The sequence below is a fragment of the Cebus imitator genome, unplaced genomic scaffold (genome assembly GCF_001604975.1).
Source record: "Cebus imitator isolate Cc_AM_T3 unplaced genomic scaffold, Cebus_imitator-1.0 Scaffold0, whole genome shotgun sequence".
Lineage (NCBI taxonomy): Eukaryota > Metazoa > Chordata > Mammalia > Primates > Cebidae > Cebus > Cebus imitator.
This window is the reverse complement of record NW_016107315.1, coordinates 19,743,063-19,765,230: the sequence shown is the minus strand read 5'-3', so window position 1 is coordinate 19,765,230 and position 22,168 is coordinate 19,743,063. Positions and strand designations below refer to the sequence as shown.

The 22,168-nt window shown below is 48.5% G+C and overlaps 1 protein-coding gene across 6 annotated transcripts in view; it reads left to right on the top strand.

Annotated features, from left to right (window-relative positions):
• Positions 1–22,168, top strand: part of PKNOX2 (PBX/knotted 1 homeobox 2) — a 267,999-nt gene that overhangs the window by 58,826 nt on the left and 187,005 nt on the right. For 4 of the 6 annotated variants that reach the window (XM_017523819.1, XM_037736405.1, XM_017523828.2 and 1 more), the window contains exon 2: positions 12,107–12,177. The exons of 1 other annotated variant lie outside the window; for it this stretch is intronic. The gene's annotated coding sequence lies outside the window, so the exon portion shown is untranslated. Of the gene's footprint in view, positions 1–12,103; positions 12,178–22,168 lie in introns of those variants that run through there. One more of the 6 variants, XM_037736404.1, reaches the window with a different exon arrangement.

Genomic DNA, 22,168 nt, shown 5'->3' with positions numbered 1-22,168 from the left:
TTTCCCCTTTGCCCCTGCACGGTGCTAGCTCTTCAGTCGGCCAGAAACACAGCTGCCTTTGTCTTCTCCTGATGGGTGTCTCAGGCGGGCCTTCCTGCAGTCCAACAGAGGGCTCTTCGAGCAAGTCCTGCCTCAACAGGGCCTTCCCTGACCTCTCTGTGCCTGGGGAGTCGCCCGAGGAAGCCCATCCAGCCTGTGCCACCTGTGAGCTCTGTGCCTGGCAGGTGCCAGGTGGAGAGTGTCAGCTGCTCAGGAGAGAGATTGTTCAGGGTAGTTACTGCTAGCAAGCGATCCCATTTTATCTACCTGCCATCAGAGTAATCTGTCCTCTGCTGCAGCCCCTCGGAGGAGCCCTGAGCAGGTGAGGCAGGCAGATGGCCCTGCAACCAGGGTGACTCCGGGTTGGAGAGCGAAGCTGCTGGCCCTGCCTGGGAGGCTGAGGCCTGTGCTGTGAACTCAGGAAACCTCCTTCTCCTCCCCGTTTCTGGTGAAATCAGGCCTCCCTCAGAAAGGCAGGTTTCCCACTCCGTTTGTTTTCAGATTGGTGTTATACCCTGGAGCCAAATTAGTGGCTAAGAACAATTGGAAACAAATGCTCTTTCAGCATCCTGCTGTGATCCCAGATCCAGGTGGGGACACCAGCCGTGGCTGTCTTCACTGAGCCACCCCTCCGCAGAGAATCAGCCTCCCAGAACCTGTCAGTGCAGCCAAATTCCCTCATAGTCAGCCAGCACCATACACATCTGCCTAACCTCAGCGAGACAAGCTGGAGCGCTGCTAAGTTATTTATGAAACAATATTCAGGACCGCCCCGCTGAGGCGAGTTAGGGAATGATGAACGGAAAGTGCCCCGGTGCCCTGTGGAAAAGCCTGTGGCTGACCTGCTGCAGTGGGGACCATATCCCTCCCACTGGGGGCGGGGTGTTGGGTGCCCCCTCCAAGGGGCCTTCAGATGGCTGCCTGGACCGCACCTTTCCTGAGATGCCAATGACTGTTAGCTTGGCTTGGATTTGATAGTGAAATTCTTTCTACTCCCTCCAGCACTGGTCTGAGAAAGTGTGGCTAACCCCCGACAGGCCCTCTCTCTGGATGTACCTGCCCCAAAGGGGAGTTATTAGAAGGCTCTGAAATGCCTGGTGGGAAGGATCTACATAGCTTTGGATCATCCTTAACACCCCAACCAACTAGCTGCCTGTCCCCCTCATTAGACTGTGGACTTCTTGAGGGCAGGGAACTGGAATTGTTGTTCATCATTGATCCCGAAACTAGTGAAGGATCTAACACTCAAAAAACATTTTCTAAATGAATGAAGGGAATTACTGGCTGGCTTCCAATGCTGGACTTCTCTAAATAAGCCTCCACTGCTCTCTGAACTGTTTCTTCAAATGTGAAATGAGGAGGTCAAGGTAGATGATCTCTAGGAGTCTGCCCAGGTCCAACCATCCCACTTCTAGTGCTGACTGCTGCACTGGGCTGCCCCAGACTCCAGCTCCCCCTGCCTCTGGGCTGGCTTACTCCTGGAGGGCGCAGCCCATGGTGGCAATGTCCCCTTTGCCCTGGCGACCCTGGCTTAGTCATTATGCAGGGCTTCTAGTCTGGGGCTGGCTCTCTGCTACCAAATACTGTCCTCAGTCTGTGCTATTTTCCCCTGACGCATCTTCAGACTGTCACTTTTCTCAGTCACACCGTTGAAAATTTCCTCTGAAGTAAAGCTGGATGCAAAATGAGGACTTGTTAGCACAAAGGGATACATGTTTTCTGCCCTGCCTGCACCTCCTGGGTAGGCTGTATTTATTTTTCTTTCTGAGCTAGACCCTTCTCCACAAGGAGAATTAAAGGCCTCTTCATTTCCAACCAAATGAGGAAAGCTCAGGGATCAACCTGCGGCACCTCCACGTTCCTTTATCACACTGCCTTTGTTCAGGAAAGCAGAGAAGCCGCTTCTTTCCTCCTCCTTCCTGCCTGCTGCAGAATTTCTCTTGCTTCCTATGAATCAACAACAGCAGTATTTACTTGCACAAGACACATAATGTTAACTTTTCAAAGTATATAATTATTTCATTTCATTTTTATAATACGTCTGTGTTGCAGGCAAGGCGGGAATAAGCATCTGGATTTATTTGACCCCCAAAGATTTATTGGTGTCTGGTCCAAGATTTTTTGGAATTTGAGGACTTTCTGGCTGAATGTGAACCTAGTGTCTTCTCCACTCATTTTTAACCTCTCAGGGGATGTGGACAGCCTTGAAATCTTGGTAAAATCTGTAAACCTCTCCCCAGAAAAACTTGCACACAAATACTATTCTGGCTAAAATGTTCAGGGATTTGTGGACCCCTACCACCTTAAGGTTCTTCTTGCTCTGGTGCAACTACTGGGTTGAAGAGATGAGGAAACTGAGGCCCAGAGAGTTAGGCAGTGTGCACCGAGTCATAAGGCTGTGAGGACGAGGGCCATCTCTTAGGTCCTGTCTACACCCTTTCCAACATGCCAAGGCATTCACTGTGCATCCCATTAGGTGCCCAAATCCTCTCACCTGTTTCTATTCCTCCTACTCCCCTCTTCTTTTAGATTTCCTGCTCATCATTTTATTGCTGTGCATATACTCCTAGACTATACAACCAGGAATGCAGATACGCTGCTACACTCCTAATTGGCCCTCCTTTCCTTCCCTCATCAGGCTTTCTTCTTCTTCCTCTTCCTCTTCTTCCTCCTCTTCCTCTTCCACTTCCACTTCTTCTTCTTCCTTCTTTCTTCTTCTTCTTTCTTCTTCAAATCCTGGCTGGGTGTAGTGGCTCATGCCTGTAATTCCAGCACTTTGGGAGGTTGAGGTGGGCGGATCAGCTGAGGTCAGGAGTTCGAGACCAGCCTGGCCAACACGGAGAAACCCCATCTCTACTAAAAATACAAAATATTTAGCTGGTCGTTGTGGCAGTCATCTGTAATCCCAGCTACTCGGGAGGCTGAGGCAAGAGAACTGCTTAAACCTGGGAGTTGGAGGTTGCAGTGAGCCAAGATCGCACCATTACACTCCAGCCTGGGTGACAGAAAGGGACTCTGTCTCGAAAAAAATAAAATAAAATTCTAAATCATTGCTCATTTTTCCAGCATCAGCCTTCTGGAGTTGCCTTCCCTGTTGGAGGCTGGCCCGGTCTTCCCATCCTCAGGAACGTAGTCCCTCCTCCCTGGCAGCCCCTCCCCTGACTTCTCCACTTCTCCCTGCCAGGGCTGGGAGGCTCTGGGTTCCTTGTTTTCTCTGTCAGTTCTTGGTTCCCTCATCCTGTCCTTGGACTGATGAGCTGCTCCTTCCCCTACTCCTTAAGACCTCGGCTCTTGACAGAAATTGGGAGGCATTTGTGGTGGCATATATACATATTTTTTAATTGTGGTAAAACATACATTACCTGCAATTTGCCATCTTAAGCAGTTTTAAGCACCCCTGAGAGCTCTCAATAACGCCCTGCGATGGCTGTCCCAGAGTCACCTGGGGGAAGGAGGAAGGGGTTGCTAGATGGTGCATGTCAGTAATGAGCCTTAGTGTTTGGTGACATTAAGGACATTCACCTTGCACTGTCATCCACCCACAGAACTCCTTTCCTCCTGCAAAACTGAAACTTCAGACTCATGAAGCAACAGCTCCCCAGTCCCTCATCCTCTGCCCCAGCCTCTGGAAACCACTAGTCACTTTCTATCTCTGTGAAATACACTCTCAGTACCTCATGCAAGTAGAACCATATAGTATTTGTCTATTTGTGACTGGCTTATGTCACTTAGAATAGTGTCCTCGAGGTTCACCCATGTCGTAGCATGTGTGGGAATTTCCTTCCTTCTTAAGGCTGAGTCATATTCCATTGCATGTAGACGCATGCATGCCACATTGTGTCTGTCCGTTCGTCTGTTGGTGGACACTGGGTTACTCCCACTTTTGACTGCTGTGAAGAAAGCTGCTATGAACACCACTGTACAAGCATCTGCTTTAGTCACCACTTTCGCTTTCTTTGGGTGTATAGTACATAAAAAGTGGAAGCAGGTTTTTAAGGAGTCTTAATTATTCTCTGCTTTCCCTTCAGTCAATATGAATTTTCTTCATTAATGCCTTTTGTGCATTTACTGACCTCACTGGGTCTGTAGCACATGCCACAAAAGGCACTTTCTCAGAGAGCCCTGGAGGAGCCACAGAAAACAGAAAAGACTTTCTACCACCTGAAAGGCTCAGGAGGCCCCCTGCTGCCTCCACTGCTGGTCCTGGCTGGAGGTAGTGGCTCAACAGTGTATCAGCGGCTTGGCATGACCTTGGGTACTGTACAGCACCTCTCTCCTCCTTTTTTCTTTTAGAGACAGAGTCTCACTCTGTTGCCCAGGCTGGAGTGCAGTGGCACGATCTCGGCTCACTGCAACCTCCACCTCCCAGGTTCAAGCGATTCTCCTGCCTCAGCCTCCCAAGTAGACGGGATTATAGGTGGGTGCCACCATGCCCAGCTAATTTTTTTTTTAATTTTTAGTAGACACAGGGTTTCACCATGTTGGTCAGGCTGGTCTCAAACACCTGACCTCATGATTCACCCGCCTCGGCCTCCCTAAGTGTTGGGATTACAGGCATGAGCCACCTCGCTCGGCCTCCCCTCCTTTATTTCAAAATTAGTTAAATGAAAAAGATAAAATACCCTCAACATTCTAGAGCAATTCGGTCCTACACAACCTTCCACAATGACAGAAACGTGCTCCGTCTGAGCAGTCCACTATGACAGCCACTAGCCACATGAGCTGTTGAGCCCTTGAAATGTGGCAAGTGAGGCTGAAGACTGAATTTTACATTTCATTTCATTTTAATTAATTAGAATTTGATTTTAAAAGCCACACGTGGCCATTGGGTACTTTACTGCACCATGCAGCTCTAGAGGATGAAACGGGTAGCTGCCATGCAGTCCATAGAAGGGGGTCAGCAAGCCCAGTGTCTGGCACATAGTAGGCACTCAATAAATGTTTGCTATTATTAGGTCTTATGTGTCTTGCTTTCCAGCCCACCACACCTGATGGCTCTCAATGACACCCCATACTAGCTGTCCTGGAGTCACCTGGGGGAGGGAGGGAAGGTGTTGCTGCACGGTGCATGTCAATAATGAGCCTTGCACTGAATGTTTCTGGTCTGCTACTTTCCCTGGAGGGTCATGTGAGCCTGAGTGGTATGTGGCCTGCTTTGCAAGTGATTAACATGGTGTAAGCAATCTGCATAGAGGAAAAAACCCCTCGGTTGGTATTCCATTATTCTATTAGAGTTTCAGAGCTAGGATTAAGTGGACATGATTTCTTCCTATGGGCCATTAATTTTGTTTTATTGCTGGTCTGATGGCCATTACCCTTTTTTGCCAATGCATTCCCCCATTAGGTTTGTACAATTAACAAAATATGTGCTGTTAGGGCTTTGATAGGAGGAGTGGGGTGGAAATAAAGGGAGGGGGTGCAACCGCCACAGAGTTGGGGGTAGGGAAAGTGTCTGGAATGAAGGGGGGCCTTCAGCACCTGCCTTCTGGCCACTGGCTTTCCTGGAAAACTGCAGTAAGACCTTTCCCCAGCTCTTCCCCATCTAGGAGTGGAGGAGTTGCCCAGGTGAGAGGGAAGGACACTTGGTGGGTCCATGTGGGAGCGGTGCTGGCATTTCCTGGTCCTTCTCCTCCAGCCTACAGCTGAGCATGGCACAGCTGAGAACATAATACGACGCCCCCGCCATCCCCACGCTGTCACCTTGAATCTGATACTGCTCAGCAGGCAGCATGAATCAGCCTCTAGGTGTCTGGCCCCATGACGGGGGAGACTTCCGGGGCAACACCAGTCTTCGGTCTCTGGGGCAAATAGGAGGACACGTGCCCAGTTAAAAGGAGGCAGCTGATACTCAACATCAGCCAATGATCGACATGTGGAGATGCAGAATTGGCATAGTTAGGTCATACAATTTCTGGAGAAAAGTTAGGAATCTGGATCTCTAAATGTGAAATTTCACAAGTTTTGGATGTTGGCAGAATTTATAAAAACGCTGGACAGGCAAGAGTCAACCTTGGGGCCGCTAGCTGGCGACATCTGCCAGTCAATGAGGAGCCGTGAAAGGGCATTAAAGGAGAAGTGGACGTGATCAAAACTGTGTTTTAGATAGATTCCCAGGGCAGGGGTGGTGGGGCAGAGGGGCACAAACACGGTGAGGCTGGAGAGAAGGAGACTTGGGTTAACGACGATGGGATGGGTAGAAGAGCAGGGATGCTTGAGGGGGAGAATTAGCAAGTCTGGGGTGTTGATGTGTTAGCACCACAGAAGATGTCCATGGGGCCAGGGAGGCTCGCCTGTGAGCAGGCCCACCATCATGCTCAAGGGTTTACCTCTGCTGAGATCAAGCCGCTCTGTGAGCCCACACCACTCAGCGTACGTGAGACTTTCCATCCCGGGATGGGAGGGTAAATTGCTTGCTTCTGCCTGGTGTTGAAAGGTCATGTGTGTTCAGCTCTTTCTCTCACATGGGATAAATATTAGGGTTAACCCACCAGTGCCAACATTCCTAAGAGGACTTCACATTCGTACCTATACTGACAGGTCCAGGCCCAAGAGTCGAGGCTTGGCCCAGTCAGGGCCCAGGGAGCGTCACAGAGGGATCCTTTCCAGGTAGTTTCAACTGGGTGCCCAGCACTACCTGTGGCCCAGGGGGCTGAGGACCAGTGTGGAATTAGCATCCAGGCCCATTGGGCTTTGAGGAAGGCTATGCAGTACCCTCAGTGCTGGATGCATAAGAATCTCAGAGCCAAGAAGTTAGCACCAGATAATTATATCTATTTAATTACCCAGTTATTGTGTCATTTAAAGTCTGCTGGTCAGGGGCCACAGGCCCGACTGACAACCTCATTGAACAAGCGTTACCAACTGCAAAACCTTGTCGGGTGATGAGAGTGCATGAGTGGAACAGAGCAGGGACTCAGTGAGACATGGCGGGAGCTCTGGGTACGCTGTTGGACGGACAAGCGGGGCCCATCAGGTGTTTGCTCCTGGAATGGCCTATCTCAATCAGATTTTTCCACTCAAGTTTTGTTTCTCTTTTGGAAGCTTGGCTTATGAGCTTACAGAGGGCTTTGCAGAGGACAGGAGCATCCAGAGAGACTGTCGGAGTTCAAGAATGAGTTGTCACAATTTGGTCCTCATCCCAAAAGTCTGGCTTGGGCAAGAATAGGAAAACTTGTCATGGGCAGCACGATGAATGCAGAAGTCCTCAATCTTCTGGATTTGCCTCTCTTTTTCCTATGCATTTGCAGCCATTTATTAATTAAGTTATTAATATGTCCTAGGCATTGCACAAAATGCTGTACATGCACCATCTCATTTAATGGTGCTACAGTTTCTCACCTTTTAAAGGTGAGAAAATTGAGGTTCATAGAAGATAAGGTTAGGTAAATGATGGGCCCTGGCTCGAACCTGAAACTGTTTGACTCCAGCATCTTTATTCTTAACCTCAGTGATATACTGTGCTAGCCAGAGACTTGGTACCCTCCTTGGAGGGTTAGTTTGGGCAATCTCAGAGATTGTCAGATGGAGTTATATTTTAAAGATCTAGTAATCTGGCTCTATCAGTTTGCAAATGAGTAAACTGAGGCATACAGTGATTAAAGGTCCTTGTCCAAGATCAAACAGTAAGTTAACAGAGTCAGGGCTTGAACCTATGTCTGGCTGACCGCCCGCCCTCCCGCCAGTCTGGTGCTCTCTGTGTTAGACCCATGGCTTTGCTAAGCCCCCAGATCATCTTCCATTTTACCTAGGTCTGTTCATAGATGCCTGCACAGCTATCCTTGAGATGAAGAGACAAGTTCTATCATGCTACCTCCTGTGGGAAGCTTTCTTCTATCCCTCTCCCCACCTCTTTTCCAAACAAGCATGACCATTCAACTCCCTCCTCATTTACCATTTCATAAATTCCCTCACATCTATAAATGTGAATCGCCAATCTCATTTATGATTCCATTTTATTTTCATGATGAATAAGACAAGCCTGAGTTCAAATCCTGTTTGCATTATTGCATGGCTGAAAGCCTTTGACATGATCATTTGCCTGTGAGTATCACAGACTGCTGGCTTTGGAAGGCCATAAAACATTAGGCACATGGATGGTTCCCCAAAGGGCATCCAGGAGGACTTTTGCAGTGGTGCATAGCGATGAGTGAAACATAAGTAGTGTGTAGAGACTGCTTGTGTGTATACACACTGTGTGTGTGTGTGTGTGTGTGTGTGTGTGCAGAGAGAGAGAGAATGATGCTTTATTTCTCAAAGATTGGCTCTTTATTGTGAGATTTTTGCACTCTTTACTTTGGGGAGCTGAATTATTTCGTGAAATGATGGTGAGAGAAGACACTATTAATGTTTTTTCAAAATATAAGTTTGTCAACACTATCAGTCTTTGAATGCTGTTCCACACTTTACTGATGGCTGAAACTCAAATCGGGGAAACATGCTTTGAGCAGCTTCTCACCCAGTGCAGGATTCTCCTCTCAGTGTTGGGAGTTCACTACCTTCCAAGGAAGCCTCGTTCATTTCTGGATGGTTCTCATTGCCAGAGAATTCTTCCTTATGTTGAACTGCAGACTGGCTTCCGCTAACATCTAAAGTTAGACCTGATCCTATCCTCTGGAGCAACACAGTCCCCATTTCACACAGCTTCTTCAAATATTTGGAGGGCGACCATGTGGGAGAAGGATTGTATTGCTTCAGTCACTAGAGCAAGGGCCAGTGGATAATTTTAGACAGGGACAAAGGAAGATACCTCTCTAGTTTTTCCTACCGTATCTTCTACCTCATCCCTCCTAATAATACTGAAAACAGCCACAATAGCAAAGATAGCTAACATTCGGTGAGTGCTTATTTTGTGTAAGGCACTGTTTTAAGGACCTTCCAGTATATTATATATGAAGTCATTAATCCTCACCACCACTCTCAGAGGAGGAGTTACTTTTAGCCCTATTTTACAGATGAAAAACAGGCATGGGGGCATTAAGTAACTAGCCCATGGTCAAGCCAGAATTGAAAACTGTGATTCAGAAAACTCCATCTGACAATCTCGGAGATTGCCCAAACTAACCCTCCAGGGAGGGCGCTAAGTCTCTGGCTAGCACAGTGTATCACTGAGGTTAAGAGTAAAGATCCTGGAGTCAGACAGTTTCGGGTTCAAATCAGCACGATTCCAGAGCCTACGCTTTGAACCACTAGACTTCTAACCCACAATTTAACCACTAGACATCTTCTCTCACCTCTCTCTTCTACTCATATTGTCAAAGTTCTTAAAATATGATGCTCTAACTATATACAGGATTAATACAAATTGTTAAGCTCAGAGTGGAGGAGATCATTCACCCTTCAATTGGTACTGTATGGCTATTAATGCAATCTGAACTCACATTTAGTGAGTTTGGCAACAATATCCTACCTTGGACTCATTTTGACCTTGGATTTTATTTTATTTTATTTATTTATTTATGTTTTTCCACCTAGCAACTTTCATTAAATTGACCTTGGATTTTAAATCAAATAATATAGGTCTTTTTTTTTTTTTTCAAACTGGGCCACCCCATTCTGTGTTTGTTTTGTTTTGTTTTAAATGTAAGAGAGGGATTTGGTATATTTATTCTTGTCAAATCTTTCCTCCAAAAGGGTCTGTAAAAAAAAAGTGGGATTGCATGTGGACATAGGATGCACTAATCTGATGGTTTAGAGTAATGAGATTGTGAGCATTTTTTCTTTATTTTCAAAATTGTTTTATTTGTAGTTGTCAGGATGTTATTGTGCAAGAAATAAAAACGGGTATAGGAAAAATGGACTTTTTCCTTTTGGCCTGTTATTTTAGCTTGCTAAAAGTTTTATGATGATCTTGAATCTAACCCTCCAGCACAGTAGTTACCTTTCTCAACCTTGCGTCATGTGCACATGGAAAGTCTGCCATATCTTCTTTCAAGTCACTGGTATCTCAGACGGACAGTCCCAGAGGGCAGGGATACAGCATACAGCTCCATGTAATTTAATCTAGAGACTTCATGTGCTGAGTTCATATCATGCTCAGTAGTAATATGTAAGTAGTTTAGAATAATACAAGTTGGAACCCATTGCCAGCCAGGTTGGTTCTGAGGTGCTGGTGGTGGATTCTGGTTGGAATGATCAGAGTCCACCATTCAACATTTCAGCAGATATTTACTGAGAGCCCAGCACAGGCTGGGCGCTCTGCTAGGTTCTGGGGATATAAAGATGCAGAAGACATGGTCCTTTTCCTCAGTGGTTTGTAGTCCAGTGGTCTGGTCCTACCTCTGAGGTGCCTCCATGATCTGTAAACCTTGATCATGCAGGTATAAGGACACAGCCCCAGAGGAAATGCCTTTGCCTCGAGGAAGTCATCATGAACAAGAGAGACAATTTGTTTTCCTCAGCACATCTCACTATACCCCATGCCTGAATCCTAACTAAAATTCCACCTTCTTCCAAAAAGACTTGCTCGTCTTAATTAAAGGGAAAGTACTAAAGAGGCCCAGGACATGTGAGGCTTTACATGATGTCAAGTCCTTGCTGAATGAACAAACTTCAATGTCTCTGCGAGCCACAGGCCAGCCTGCCCTCTATTACCTGACACCAAAACCCCTAGATGCTCTGGCCCCACCTTGCTGAGCTGGCATTACCCTCTCCTCTAGTGTTTTCCAGGCAGACCAGTCTCTGTGTCATCGCAGGGCCCTCCATGCTCTCCTGCTCCTGGCCCTTGCTCAGAGAGCCCCTTTCTTTGGAATGCCCTCTTCCTTCCTCCCACCAGCCAATTCTTGTCTGTCCAGTCTGCCAAGAACCCATTCAAATTCCACCTCCTGGTGAAAAATCCCTTGAGTCTCCAACTCTTGCAGGCTTCATGTCTCTGTGGAGAGAGAATAGGCATCGCTACTTTGCACTTTAGCACAACTTCATATACAGTCTGGCCTTATTGGGCGTTCTTTTACACGGGTGATCTCCCTTCTCCAGCGATGTGGAGGTAGTGCTTTTATAACAGGACCCATGGATTTTATTTCTGCTGCTTCAGCATGTGTAGATCACAGAGGAGACAACTGATAAATATGTGTTGACTGTTTTTATTTTTATTTTTATTTTTATTTTTTATTTTTTGAGACGGAGTTTCACTCATGTTACCCAAGCTGGAGTGCAATGGCGTGATCTCGGCTCACCGCAACCTCCGCCTCCTGGGTTCAGGCAATTCTCCTGCCTCAGCTTCCTGAGTAGCTGGGATTGCAGGCACGCACCACCATGCCCAGCTAATTTTTTGTATTTTTAATAGAGACGGGGTTTCACCATGTTGACCAGGATGGTCTCGATCTCTTGACCTCGTGATCCACCCGCCTCGGCCTCCCAAAGTGCTGGGATTACAGGCTTGAGCCACCGCGCCCGGCCGACGGTTTTTATTTTTACAAAAAATGTTTTATCCCAGAAAGACTTAAAAGCAGTCAGATTTTTTATCTTTCCAGTCTTGCCCCATTATTCTTCTCCATGCACATTTTTCTTCCTGCCCTATTGGACTCTTCACCTTTACTTGCAAGTTCTCTTCTGCAGCAGGACTTTCATATTTCTGTGGTAGACAACAGGGTCAGTGTTGTTGTTTGCTTGTGTTTTTGCAGCCTTCCCTGTCAAGATTGCAAAGTTTCACAGGGGCCTTTCTGCTTTGTTCCCCTCCATGGGGTCTTCCAACAGGCAGGAGGCAGCAGTAATTAATTATTGCCTTGGTCAGCTCAGGGCACTTGACAACCACGAGCCTTTTTTTTTTTCCTTCTGGTAGTCCTATAGGGAAGGGGATACAAGTCCTAAGAAGTGGAGGCACCAAGCAGGTGGAGGAGGGCATGATCCTCTCACTCTGCCCTGGTTAGCTCTCTAAACAATAGTGGTTTTGCACCAGCAGTCCCTTGCTAGGAAGCTTTCTCACTCAGCACTGCAGGCACATGTCTACCAGCCCTGGCCTTTTTCCTGAGCCAAATCCGCCTGGATTGGGGATTTTACCCCCATCCCCACCCTGGCTTTTACTTCTGCAGCATCTTACATAGTCTATAAAGATGTTTCCTTTCATTGGCAGGTGAAGTCTGGAGCAGGACTTCTGAGGCTTTCTGTCCTCCATGCCGCTCACCAGAAAAGGGGCTGTGAACTGTAAGTAACTTTGATTGGCATTTTCCATGCTGACTCAATAAGGTTATGGGTTGAAGACCAGCCCTGAACCTGATCTTTAACAGCCATGCATTGTGCAAGAGAAACACTCAACAATGAGCTAGTCAGAATGTAAAATACAGTGGAGCTCTAATTAGATTATGTCTGAATGTGACAAAGAGGCCCTGTAATATGACATCCTATTTAATTAGACTATATTGATTGTGCATTAAGGTAGACTTGATGTGTTACATGTGTCATGAGTGCTGGAGAAGGAAGGTCTTGAGTCTGCAAGGCCGACCCAGACCCCAGCCACTCTTGCCTGTGGGCTAAGCTTGGGAGGCAGCGAGAGGAGGAAGTGGCAACATCAGTTCTCAAACTGGGCAAGCTTATAGCTCTTACATCTGGTTATTTCTGGGGAGGCGTGAGGGAGAAAAAAGGAAATGCTGCTGACCGCTCCTTCCATCAGCCCAGTAATAACTCGACCTCTTACTTAGGCTAATTTGCTCATATTGGTTCTTCCCACTTGGCAAAAGTCTACCCACCTGTGGGATCTGGCCTAAGTCCAGCCTCCTTCGTGGAGCCTTCCTTGGTAATGCCAGCTGGAAGTGATTGCCCCCCTCCTGAAATTCCTCAGCATTCACAGGCGCTGCCCCTGCCCCTGTCCCCAGCATCTGTCCCCACCTCTGGCTGTCACTTTACCATGCCCTCTCCAGTGAGGCCGTGAGCTCCTGGTGGGTGAAGTCGGGGATTCCTACTTCTTGGTCTTCCCACTGCACCCTCAGCCTAGTCGCTCTTTAGTGAACGTTACCTGGATGACTGGGTTGCCCTGGGCCTGCATAGCTTCCCCACCCTGCTTCTGGAGCTATCTGAGGCTGAGCTGCCGCTGCGGCGACTTTGATAGTACATTGGCTTCCAACCAGTCCATGGAATTATAAATGATTAACCGTTATCAGCGCACATCTTCACCTCTGTGTAAAAATAGATTGACTGTAATGAGTATTTGAATAAATCATAAGAATGGCCGCCCTGCGATCGGCTAACATCCTGCCGATGGCTGCCCGGTGAGTGAGCAGGGCGCCGGTCCTCCCGCCTAATGGCCTGCGATTCAGCGCTGGTCGCCTGTGTGATTGACGGGCCTGGGCTCCCGGGGCACCTCCTCTGCAGCCCTGCTCCGGAGCAGTCGGATCTCCAGACCAGGGGTTGGGGGAAAGGGTGCCTCCCTCCATCCTGTTCCAGGAAAGCCTGCCTAGGAGGTGGGGTGGGGGTGGGCAGAGGGGCAGACTAGAAGATAATGACCTTTGTGAGAATCAATGTCTCCTCGCATCGGAGGTTAGAGGGACCTCATAAGTCAAGTCAAGTATGAGGAACAAGCTGAGCGTGAACCTTAATGAGAGCTGAGAGCATGGGGGAAATTGGCCTGCACATTTTCCCCATCCCTGAGGGCAGCAGGGCACCTCGGCTTCGGCTTTGGCCACCACACCCCAGGAAAGCCCCCTGGCAGGGACACAGTCTTGGGCCTGCAGTGAGGAGCCAGGAAATGCAGGTTTCTTCAGGTCCCAGGGCTCTGAAATGGGAAGATTCAAATGATCTTTCAGGGAGTGGTTTACCAGGGCAGCCTCAGGCATGGGGATCCTGCCTTTTGGAGGGAAAGGAAGAAGAGGAGAGGGGGAGGCGGGCTGAGAGTGACAGGGACTAGTTGAGGAGGGAAGAGCCTAAAAGTCTGAAGTTTCAGAGACAAGGCCAGTGAGGGCTGGATTTGAGAGGGAAACAGCAAATATTCCCAGTTAATTCTAATGGTATCCCATTTCTAGGCTACGTAACAAATCACCCAAAACAGAATGGGTTAACATCATTTGTTCTTCAGGTCAGGAATTCGGACAGGGCATGGTGGGGCAGCTTGTCTCTGTGCTACCAGGCGCCACCATGGAATCTCAGTGGGGGCAGCTCAAAAGCTAGATGCTGCAATCATCCAAAGGCTCACTCCCTCGCCATTCTGGGCTTTGATGCTAGCTGTTGGCTGAGAGGTTGGCTGGACTGTCTTGGCCAGACCCATGTGACAGCTCCACTTGGCCTGAACTTCCTCACAGTATGGCAGCCTGATTCCAAGGGTGAGCATCGAAGAGACAGCAAAAGCCAAGTGGACGCTGTGTTGCCTTTTATGACCTGCCCTTCAAAGGCAAGCAGCATCACAGTCACTGCATTCTCTCACCTGGGGCAGTTGCAAAGGTCTACCTAGGTTTAAGAGAAGGGAACATAAACACCCTCTCCTCCATCTCTCCAAGGAGTATCAACAACACATTGAACGAATAGTGTGAGGAATAGGATGTATCTTGTTGCAATCATCTTTAGAGAATACAACCTACCACAATTAGTACTCATCAAGTTAGTGGTCTGGCACGGCACAGCCTCATCAGTTTCCCAGAAAGAATAAAAGGACCCGTTCTTTGGGGGGATTTGTTTCCCCTGGAAAGACAGCCGAAAGAACCCCTGCTTTAGATAAATTAAACTGTCCCTTGATTCACAGAATGTTTGAGTTGAAACGGCCCCTGGAGATGAGGCAAGGATTCCTTCCTGGGCAGGCCATGCTGGTGTTAGCAAGTCCTGTAGCTGGTAGAAGCTTCGACCTCAGGGTCCATCTCAGGAAGAGTGAGTTGAGTCTGCAACTCACAGCTTCAAGTGTCAGGTATGGAGGAGTCTTAGACTGTGAGCTAGGACTCCACAAGCCTTGAGCCCTTCTTTCACATTCAGGGCTCCATGTACCTCCATCCCCGTAGACGTCCAAGCTGGGGTAGGTTTCACACGAGGGTCAGGATTTAAGATGCTACAACGGGCTGTGCTGTAGCTGGGGAATTCTGGGCAGCCCTTCCTCCCTGACCTCATGTCCCCTGCTCTCCTTCCTTCCTCTCTGCCACATACTATGTCCTGGGGAGGTTGTGCCCTTCAAGTCTCTTTCCTTTGCCATTTTTTTGACCCAGACGCAGCTAAATCCTGGAAGAGGATCTAGGTGCCCTGGGTGCCTTGTTGTGACTTAAGGGGATAGAGAAAAAACACAAGCAACCAAAGAGTAGAAACAGAACAAGCCCATATCCCCAAAGGGCAGAGATCTGAGAAGGCTAACACCAAAGGGGAGGGGGCAGGGACGAGAGGGGTGAGTGGACTTGGTTTCGATAAAAAGTGCTGGAATTTGGAGGGAGAGTCTTAGGTTCTTCCACATCAGCTTAACATTAATTATTAATAGAAATGAACACTTATTGGGCACTTACTACATGCTAGGCATTATGCAAACACTTAGGGTGCATTTTCTCACTGAACTCTCACACTATGTTATGGGATGCTGTTATCATCTCTATTACAGAAGAGGAGAGGAGGCTCAGAGAACAAGGGGAATACCCTAGGAAGTGACAGAGTTGAAATTCAACTTAGGACTCTCCATTCTTGAGGCTTACACTGTTTTCTTGTATGACACTAAGAGCTTCAGTTTACTTCTCTGTAAAACTCCCAATGTTACCTTCATTTCTAAGATTCCAAATGTGCAGATGAGATTTGGGGAACTTGCTTAGATATATCTAAGTAGGTGTAATTTATGGAGTTGAGTCTAGGTGAAAGTATGGAATGATTTCCTGTTCTGTCCCCTTTTGTGAAACTTGGGTCAGGAAACTAACATTTAATTTGGGCACATGAAGGAAACAGACGCATACAAACCTAAAGATCATTTAGATTTTCAAGGCTTCAGCTTGGGAGAAGAATGTTGGATTTGAAGTACAAAGCTCAGGTTTGAAGCCCAGCCTTAGCACCCCTGTGATCCTGGGCACATCCCTTTGGCCTTTGGATTCTTCTTCTCTGGAATGGAAATGGGGTTGTATATACTTCCCAGGACTGCTATGAGAGCTCAATGAAATCCTGCATGTGCATGTATCTAGAGCCATTCTCGGCACACAATAGGTACTCACTAAGGGCTCAGCCATCCACTCACCCAGTAAATAAATAAAAAGTGGAATTGGAAAGAAAGGCTATTCCTTTCCATTGCTTCTGACAGAGACAGTCAAGAATCTTGGCTTTAACTGTAGTCTTCATAAAAGTTCACTCATAAACTATTGATATTTTAATAATACACATTAGCGTCTTGCCCTTTGACAAATGAATATTGAATGAGCAATAAAGAGGCAAAACACTAGCCAGGTATACTGCTGCAGAGAAACTGGCATCCTGGCTGGCTGTCTAAGGGAATGCCCCCTTTCCAAAGGCCTTGTGACTCACCCCTCACCCCAGTGACCCCTAAGGAAACAGCTGTCAAAAAGAGCTCAGAAGCCAGCCAGCCCAGCCTGGCCTGAGTAGGGTTTGTCTTCACTTTTTCTTTCAGTTGGCTGGAGGGGACTTGAAAGGAGAGAGAAAGGTTATTAAAAAACCACTAAAAGGGCAGATGTTTTACCCCATGTGAAACACTTTGGATCTTCCCATTACCTTTGCGAAAGGTGGAGGTTTCTTCTTCACACACTCTCTATCCTCCGTAGATTGCGTCTACAGACAGACAGTGTGCCCACAAGAAATCAGGCAATGAACAGCAGGCTCGTTCCACCCCACTCGACCAGATCTTGATGGAAACCTATGCTCGAAGGGTGTGTGCTAAGGTTTATAAGACAGAATTTCCTGCCTCTTCTGGCTTTGCCTCCAGCCTTGTGGCCCCAGCCTCCCGGTTCTCATGGCCTCCATCTAGGTTGGGAGTCCTTGAGTGTACAGAGAGCAGTGACGAGGGCTTTTCGTTGGTCCGGCTTAATTGGTGTGATTTAATGGCATTTCTGGGGAATTCAGATTTAGGCTTTCTGAGCTGCAAATCTGCTTTCTAAATGTAGAATTTTTGTGGAGTGGTAAAAAATAATGGCTGTTCTGTGATTCCTGCCTCCTGAGCTAGGAGATTGCAATTTACATTATGCAAATAGACATTATGCAATCAAGGCACTTTAGCAGGAATCTGGCGGCAGAGAGGCCGATTGATGAGATGCCGAGGTCTGCAGCCCCAACTGGAGGCGCCCCGGAAGAGTGAGATGGAGTGGGGAGGGGGTGGACCGGGCAGGAAAGGAGGCAAAGAGTCTGTTCCCCTGGCCCAAGGAGGCAGAGTGGAGCCTGCCCAGAGATGAACGCCTCGGGGAGCTGCCAAGGCGACTCTCTCAATTAATGGCTTTGTTTAATCATACCCCCTGTCCAGAAGAGTATTGTCTTACGGATAATTTCGTTTGCCTAACGAGATTTTGCTAATTAAATCTCCTTTCAGTTGGTGTGACTATGCCTGCAGGAGAGGGGGCTATTTGGAGTCTTCTCCGTAAACCTTTCTGGAGAGGAGCTGGGAAGGAGGGAGGAGAGAGAAAAGGTGGAGGGAAAGACCCTTTCCTGCTGTGAGCAGGGCAAGAGGCTTTGAGCAGAGTTTGGAAGCTGCAAGGTTGCTGCCACCACCCAAATCTCCTTTCTTTATCCACAGGAATGCAATTGTAAATCCTTGTCCAGCCTGAAAGAATTTCCTTCTCTTTTCTTTCTCTGTGGTGCCTGTCACTTCCGTTACTCATTCTCAGGTTCTTCTCAAATCCTGGAAGAGAGAACCAGGAAGCTTATAAGGAGGTTCTGAAGGGTTTCCAAGTGCTGCTCCCAGTGTCCCTGGCTGTGAGGGCTGGTGATGGTGTAGGATCCCCTCCTCTTTCATTTGCAGTTAGCCAGCTAGGCTGGCTCTTCAGAGACGACAAATTGCTCCAAAGCTAGCCATTTCTCCAGGGATAATTGCATGAATCAAAGAGGAAAATACCTTGTTAGATTCATTTATCATCAGAGCCAGCCAAGGAGAGCCTCCTGTGTCTGGAGGAGCCTAGTGCTGTGCTTGCAATAGCTGGAGCCTAATTAATGCTGCTGTGACATGTGTCCACGCCATCCCCATGCTGGACCACCCCCAGTGGTTCTTTGCTATCCACAGGTTGAAGTTCGGCTTCCTTGGACTGGCTGACCATGGGCTTCACAATTCAACCCTGGCCTACTTTTCCAACTTCATCTCTCACGCCCTAGCTGCTTCCCATCCCTGTAAATACGGACAGTAAGGTGCACGCACACCCCTACAGGTGATATCCCAAGTATGCCAGGCTGCTCAATCTCCTCCAACAAATACTCTGTGTACTTTTATGCCTCGGTGCCTTTGCACATGCTGCTTAACTGGACTAACCTCAGCCTGGGCACCCCTTGCTCATTTATCTCCTCTGTGGCTTCCTCCTTACAGGACTTCCCTGCCTCCCCGATCCCTATGCTGCTGCATTCTTTTGCCTGTAGACCATCACAAGACTCCAACATAATTACTAGTCCGTCTATCCAAGTGAACAATTGAATCCCATTCATCTTTCAATCCCAGTACCTTGTAATCGTTCCTGGCCATAACCGGCACCCTACGAGGTTGATGAAGAGAAAGGATGAATGTGTGATTCAAGGAGAAGGTGGTGGAGTGATGGAGAAGCACTCTCCAGTTAAGCCCCCCAAGCTCCAGCATGGACAGTGAAGGTGGGGGTGGGGGGCAGGAGACCGATTTCTGCTGAGGCCATGCAGAGGTAGCTGCCCATCCATTCATTACATTAATCTCACAGGGCGAGGAGGGGCACTTCATCTGTGGTTCCCTGTCCATGTGGAGACCCTGAGCTTGGCGTGCCACTGTCTCATTTCACACATGCTCACATGTGAGGTGGGTACTATTTTTGCAGAGGGAACTGAGGCTTGCCTGTTGTCATTATAGGGCAAGACAGTGTTGGTCTGTAACTGGGTCCCCCTGACTGGGCCCACTGGGGGACCCAGGAGCATCTACTTGTAGAGAGGTTAAACACTCCTATACTTCATAGTTTCCTCTCCCCATATCCCCTCCTTCCCATCCTCCCATCCATCCTTACTGGAACTTAAGCTGCCCTGGGAGTTGCCCTATTCTCACTCCCCATGACGCCAGGGCTCATGGATGTGCTGGGATGCCCGTGTATACCTGCCTGTGTGTGTCTGCATGTGCTGGGGGCCTGAGTGGTGCACAAGCCCTGCAGGGTGACCTTTGGCTACTGGTTCTGGACTGCTGCCCAGCTGGTGGGGGACGTCAGGAATGGAGGAGTTGGCATTCCATGCTGGGGATGGGGCAGCCCAGGGGAAATGGCTCAGGTCTTCCTGGGCAATGCAGGCCAGGGGAGGGAGGAGGGAGGGTTGTGTGTGAGGAAGGCAGTCTTTCAGGAGAGTGACTTTGTGTCCTTCTTGGCTCCTGAGTTTTCATGCTCTGCTTGTTGCTCTTTGTTGGGGCACATCTGTCCATGGTCTGTCTCTTTATCTAGGCTTGTAATCATACTAACATCCCCATCATGCTCTGCTAAGCCTGTATTGTTTCTAGGTACACAGTAGGTGCTCAACAAACGCTTGGTGAATGCAATGCATATGTGAAGGATTGAACAAGTTTGCATTTTGGTGTCAGACAGACTTGGGTTTTGTTATTTACTTAGCCGGGAACTTGGGGTTTAATTTTCTCATCTAGAAAGCAAGAATAATAATATTTCCTATTCTTTCTCAAAGGGTTGATGGTGGAGGACTAAAAGAGATATGTGAAAGTGTTTTATAAAGTATAAAGCACTGCATAAATATAAGAGGTTATTACTATAATGGTTATTACACTTGAAGTGATCACCGTGTTTGAAAATTAGGGATTCTCTTTTCAGGAATGAAAAATCATCCAGGCCTGCTTTGAACTCTGGGACTTGCAGAGCAATTATAGGAACTGATTCTAGATTTGGCCAACAGTGGGAGCTTTCAGGGCCTGGAGGCTCGACCCAGAGGCCCCTGCCTTCTCCCTTTCCTGGTGGACCTTCCCTGGGGTGGGAGGATGAGTCTGGCAAAGTGGGCCATCTTCAGTTAAGCCACCTGTCCCCCAAGTGGGCCCATGGAAATGGTCTTCCTGAGTCTCTGCCATTGCCTGGACTCCATACCTCGTTATCTTTGCATATGCTGTTCCCTCTGCCAGGGATGCTTTGTGCCCTTTTCTCCACTGGTCTTTTCAGCTCTTGTGCTGTAGTTGCTGCACTGTTTCCAGGCATCCAGGTTACCAAGCTTGCTGCCATGAGGGAGTCTATCACAGTGTACCTGAGACTCAATGCCTGCCTCCCTTCCCAGTGTGCACTGCCAGGGCAGGTACTGGGCTTTGCTCACTGCTGGAGCCCCAGAGCCAAGTGGATGAATGGATGGAAGGATGAAAGGTGAAGGGAAGGGTCCGAGCTTGATAGCTGCACAGGATTGGAGCTTCTGAAGCTCCTTGAGCTACAGGGGAAGGCGAGGAAGAAGAAGCTGCAGAAAGATCAGTAATGCCTTGCAAATCACCCCCACGTTTCCCAGAGAACCTCATGCTCCAAATGTCAGCGAGGCTGATCTTCCTTGGGGTCACAGGGCCTGGGGATGGACCTGAGGATGGAGAGGCATCTGCCTGCTGCTGACCTCTAGAGGTGAGCAGTTCCCCACCTGGGCATGCAGACACTGCCTACCCTAATCCCCAGCCCTTCCAGATCTGTCTCTTGGTGGGGTTGGCCCCAGCTGGGGAGAATCTGCTGTAAGCCCTCCCAAGGACCTGGCTCCCTCGCCTTCCCCCTGAGTTGGAGGCATCTTGTCTCTTGCCTGTTCTGGGCCTCTCCCCCCATGCCCTCCCACTCCCAGCCCCAGGCAGCCTCAGCAAAGTGCCAGGGGGCTGGGAGGCTTTTCATTACCAAATGCACTGAACCTATTTGTGAGTGTTTTGCAAAGTGTTTAATCCAAGGTGTTCCCTCAATTAAATTAGTGCAAACATCTGTGTCCCACATCCACCTCCATTTGCATTCTGTGCCATTTATTACAGCGGGAAATTGGAAGGCACCTTAGGAATACTTAGGACCGAATTAGGCTAGGTTGGGGTGGGCATCTGGGGGAGGGTGGGGTGCTTGTGAGACTAGTCTACAAGGTGGATCCTTTTCCAGGCTGGGACTTGTGAGGACCCAATTCCTGTGCAGGAGACCACACGGGGGGTGGTGGTGTCTAGGCTTGGGACCGCCTGGTCTTGTGGGGGATGTTGGGTAAATTTAATTAATGCCACAGCTCCCCACCTGGGACCATGTACCTGCAGAGGCAGGAGTTCACTGTTGCTGTTTTATAACTTTAAACCCAATTTTTTAAAAAGTGTATCAAATTAAAGCAACCCCTCTGGGTCTCTCCCTGGGGGAGCCCTTCCATGCTGGAAGGTGTGTTTGTTTTATCTTGAAACTACTCAGCCTTGGTGACTGGCTGAGCATGGGCAGCACCTTCTCCTCCCTTACACCGTGTCATCCCCATGACTGTCAAGTGTTATGCTTCAGGAATACACTAGCCTAGGAGGCATCAGAGAATAGTTTCTGCTGTGTGGTAGGCCTGTGCCAAGTGCTTCACAGACGCTATCTGTGGTCACCGTCCACCAGCCCTGAGTCAGGATGACCCAGGGACTGGAGCTCAGAAGGCCAGGCAACACATTCAAGATTCCACTGCTAGACGGCAGAGCCACTGGGATTCAGACTTGGGTCTACATGACTCCAATGTGTGCTTTCCACTGCACTTGGAGGTCTTTCTCAAATGAGGCAGTTGGACTTGGCTTTGAATCAGGAATTGTGCTGCCTCTGCAAATCCCCTGACCAGCATGCCCTGACCGGGTTGTACAGAGGCCCTGGTTCTAGCCTGCCCCCATTAGGATGGTTTATCCTGGGACTTCTGAGGACCTATGAAGGGTAGGCTCAGGCTGCTGCTGACTCACCAGGAGAAGGGGATGTTTTGAGGGATGGGGCAGGGAGCAACAGGAAAAGAAGTTTGAAGAGTGAAGGAGAAGCTCATAGGCTGCTGAGCCTTATTTGTCACTGAGTTTCTCAGTACTGAGTGGGAAAACTGAAATTCAGGCTGGACTAGAATCCAGGACTCCCAACTACTCAGAGGGAAGTGATGCCAAGCCTGGGAAAGT